This window comes from Ziziphus jujuba, chromosome 7 (genome assembly GCF_031755915.1).
Source record: "Ziziphus jujuba cultivar Dongzao chromosome 7, ASM3175591v1".
In the NCBI taxonomy this organism is placed as follows: Eukaryota; Viridiplantae; Streptophyta; class Magnoliopsida; order Rosales; family Rhamnaceae; genus Ziziphus; species Ziziphus jujuba.
In genome coordinates, this window is record NC_083385.1 from 29,815,001 (window position 1) to 29,820,000 (window position 5,000).

Here is a 5,000-nt window from a genome sequence, read left to right on the forward strand (position 1 = left end):
TTTTTGGCTCTAGACATCGAATTTTGATGAGATTTTTTGCAGGGATGCTTAGAAAAATGGGTAGAACATTATGGAATTGGATTTGTAATTTTTGGAGCAACATAGAATTTTTTATAATTTTTTTGCCGAAAAACTAAGAAAAATTCATATAAAATAGGAAATGGGTTGGAGGTTGGTTTTTTTTGTTGGGAATGCTTTAAAATGATCCATGTGATTTTTTGGAACTTTATGTTGCACGGAAATTGCACGAAATTGCGGCAAAATGCGTACGTGGTGGGGCGGCGAGGCACGGCATGGCACACGGATGCCCCCAACGAGGCAAGGCATGGCACACGGATGCCCCAACGATGGGCACTACAAGTGCTACACCTTATATTGGGTCCACAAACATAATTTCATGGAGACTAACCCCTTTGCCATCCTTGGGCATGATGGCAAAGCCGATGGGCATGGCATGGGGCACGGTGGGCATGGTATGGGGCATCGGTGGGCATGGCATGGGGCATCGGTGGGCATCGCATGGGGCATCGGTGGGCATCGCATGGGGCACGGTGGGCATCGCATGGGGCATCGGTGGGCATCGCATGGGGCATCGGTGGGCATCGTGTGCATCGCATGGGGCACGGTGGGCATCGCATGGGGCACGGTGGGCATCGCATGGGGCATCGATGGGCATGGCATGGGGCATCGGTGGGAATCGAGGAGTCATAATGGCCTTTTTTTGCTCTAGACATCGAATTTTGATGAGATTTTTTGCAGGGATGCTTAGAAAAATGGGTAGAACATTATGGAATTGGATTTGTAATTTTTGGAGCAACATAGAATTTTTTATAATTTTTTTGCCGAAAAACTAAGAAAAATTCGAATAAAATAGGAAATGGGTTGGAGGTTGGTTTTTTTTGTTGGGAATGCTTTAAAATGATCCATGTGATTTTTTGGAACTTTATGTTGCACGGAAATTGCACGAAATTGCGGCAAAATGCGTACGTGGTGGGGCGGCGAGGCACGGCATGGCACACGGATGCCGCCAACGGGGCAAGGCATGGCACACGGATGCCCCAACGATGGGCACTACAAGTGCTACACCTTATATTGGGTCCACACACATAATTTCATGGAGACTAACCCCTTTGCCATCCTTGGGCATGATGGCAAAGCCGATGGGCATGGCATGGGGCACGGTGGGCATCTCATGGGGCACGGTGAGCATCGCATGGGGCATCGGTGGCCATGGCATGGGGCATCAGTGGGCATGGCATGGGGCATCGGTGGGCATGGCGTGGGGCATGGTGGCCATGGCATGGGGCATCGGTGGGCATGGCGTGGGGCATGGTGGCCATGGCATGGGGCATCGGTGGCACCACCCTAGGCTTGGCTGGGGGACACCATGGCACAGTGGTTGGGCAAAGCAACGCACCAACAAGTTTTGTAACCAATAGTTGGGGCACCATGTAACAGTTTTGGCCGGAGCAAAGGAACGATGAGCCTCAGTTCGGCATTTATGGTGGTTTCCAGGCGAACCCCATTTCCTTCTCGGTGCAAGGCCTGCTTTTAGGTGGACTTGTTTGGGCCTATTTTAAGTATATGTATGAATGTGGATGGGCCCCGGGTTAGCATTGGTGGCAAGGGGTTGGCACGCATCCATCCTTGTGCCTTGGCGGCTGCTTTGTGCCTTGGCGGCCTTGTGTCACGGTTGAAGCATTTCATCAAACACTTGGTGAGCATTCTCTCTATTTTGGGCCTTATAATCCACTTTGGGCCTATTTTGGGCCTTACAATGGGCCAAGCCATGTACATATCTATTCTAGATGTTTCTTTAGATATTTTATGTAAAGTAGGTGGGAGTAGGTGGGAACCATTCTCCACCGTAAGATTAAAGCAATTATAGCCGTAGGATTAAGCTTTGTATGCCTATAAATAGGTGGAGGCCTCATTTGGCCAAACCATCCAAGAATTCTCACATTCTCTTGTAAAGCTCTCTTTGTAGCAATATACTTTCATTCTCCCAAACTCTCTTTGTGCTCTAGCTTTCTTTGCTTAGCTTTCTCTTTTAGTGGGCAAAAGGCTTACTTAGTTGCAACAAAGGGTCGGAATAGCAACTAAGGCCGCACGGCTTGAAGGGTAAACAAACAAGCCCGTGACAAGTGGTATCAGAGACAAGGTTAAAGCTAGCATCTAGAGCAACATGTCTTCATCAGAGGTTGTGATTGAAGAAGCAAGGGGAAGGGAGGTCATCCCCGAAGCTGCAAGGAAGGGACGTGGGCGTTCAAAGTCGAAGGACGTTCTCACCGCCATGGAGACCAAGGTGGTCAAGGTGGAGTTGGCCGTTGCCGACATGTTGGAGCGGCTTGATTGTGTGGAGCAAGGCATGGAGGAGCTCGATGGTCGTGTGGGTGACCAAGTGGGGGAGCTTAGAGGTACCATGCAAAGCACCAACGAGGCCAACACCGAGGCATGGCGTCATGAAAGCCAAGCTTTCCAAACAAAGGTAATTGAAACCTTGTCCCTTATGCAAGCTCAATTAGATGAGAATAATTATACTACAGGTGGGGGAGACAAGTTCTATAAAAGTCCCCAAAGCAAGGAACATCAAAGAAGGCCACCATTACCTAGCAAAGATTGGAAGAAAGGAGCCAAGCCCGAACTAAAGCCAAAGAGAAATTGCTTCCTATGTGACAGTCCCCATTGGGCAAGAGATTGTCCAAAGAGGAAGTCGTTAAATGCCATGCTCGAGGAGAGGGAAACTCACGAGCACACGCAAATGGGTTGTATACAACTCCTCAACTCACTGAAGGCTAGTCCAATCCCAACCAACAATACGAAGAACTCCCTAATGTACGTGGCGGCACGTATCAACGGGAAAGATGCCCAAGTCATGGTAGACACCGGTGCATCTCACAACTTCGTAAGGAAGGAGGAGGCCATGAGGCTTGGCCTCAAACTCGACAAAGGTCAAGGGTGGTTGAAAACGGTGAACGCGGAGGCTAAACCGCTAGATGGCATGGCCCGTAACGTGGAGTTGCACCTTGGCACTTGGCAAGGTAACGTAAACTTCTCCATTGCTCCTATGGATGACTTTGATATTGTACTTGGCATGGAATTTCTTAGGCAATTCAATGTGGTACCACTCCCTCGCTACAACACGGTGTGTATAATGGAGGGAGGCCCTTGCATGATTCCAACCATGCACAAGCCAAGTACTTCCAACCGCCTCTCCGCCATGCAATTCAAGAGAGGAGTAAAGAAAGGGGAGCCTACATTCCTTGCTACTCTACGCGAGGAAGAAGAAGTTACTTCCAAGGAACCACCGAAGGAGGTTAGCCAAGTCCTTGAAGAGTTCAAGGATGTCATGCCACCACAACTACCCAAGAAACTTCCACCAAGGAGGGAGGTGGATCATTGCATCGAGTTGGAGCCCGGTGCAAAACCACCCGCAAAAGCACCATATCGCATGTCTCCACCGGAGCTAGAGGAGCTAAGGAGACAACTTAAGGAGCTTTTGGATGCCGGTTACATTCAACCGTCGAAAGCACCTTATGGAGCACCCGTCTTGTTCCAAAAGAAGCACGATGGTTCATTAAGGCTATGCATCGATTATAGGGCGCTCAACAAGGTTACCATCAAGAACAAGTACCCTATACCGTTGATAGCCGATTTGTTTGATCAACTTGGAGGAGCAAGGTACTTTACCAAACTTGACTTGAGGTCGGGGTACTACCAAGTTAGAATTACAGAGGGTGATGAGCCAAAGACTACGTGTGTTACTCGATATGGAGCATACGAATTCCTCGTCATGCCTTTTGGTCTCACCAACGCACCCGCCACTTTCTGCACTCTCATGAACAAGATCTTCCATCCTTACTTGGACAAATTCGTGGTGGTCTATTTGGATGACATTGTCATCTATAGCAAGACGCTAGAGGAGCACATCCACCACCTACGAATTGTGTTCAAGGTTCTAAAGGATAATGAGCTTTACGTGAAGAGAGAGAAGTGCTCGTTTGCAACCAATGAGGTGTATTTCCTCGGCCACAAGATCAAGGATGGCAAGCTGCACATGGATGAAGCCAAAGTGAAAGCCATCCAAGAGTGGGATCCTCCAACCAAGGTGAGTGAGCTGCGATCTTTTCTTGGTCTCGTTAACTATTACAGGAGGTTTATCAAAGGGTATTCTGCCCTGGCCGCACCACTCACCGATCTGCTAAAGAAGAACAAGACATGGAGTTGGTCCACCCAATGCCAACAAGCCTTTGAGAATTTAAAGGAGGCTATTATGAAGGAACCCGTGTTGGCATTGCCCGATTGCTCCAAACCATTCGAGGTGCACACTGATGCTTCCGACTTTGCCATAGGGGGCGTGTTGATGCAAGAAAAGCATCCAATCGCATTTGAAAGCCGCAAGCTCAACGACACGGAGAGGAGGTATACGGTCCAAGAGAAGGAGATGACCGCCATCATCCACTGCTTGCGCACTTGGAGACATTACTTGCTGGGGTCTAAGTTCGTGGTAAAGACTGACAATGTGGCCACAAGCTATTTCCAAACTCAAAAGAAGTTAAGCCCCAAGCAAGCCCGTTGGCAAGACTTTCTTGCCGAGTTCGACTACAAGCTCGAATACAAGCCCGGTACAGCCAATGTAGTTGCCGATGCATTAAGTAGGAAAGCCGAACTAGCATCGATAACCAAGTTCCAAGGGGAACTACCCAACCTACTAAAGGAGGGCATGGACCATGATGTTGTGGCCAAGCAACTCCTACAACTTGCCATGGAGGGCAAGACTAAGAGGTTTTGGGTTGAGGACGGCCTTCTCTACACTAAGGGGCATCGCATCTACGTACCAAGGTGGGGCAACCTAAGGAAGAATTTGATCAAGGAATGCCATGACACCAAATGGGCCGGCCACCCAGGGCAAAAGCGTACGAGAGCTTTGTTGGAGACCAACTATTATTGGCCACAAATGCGGGACGATGTCGAAATGTATGTAAAGACCTGCCTTGTTT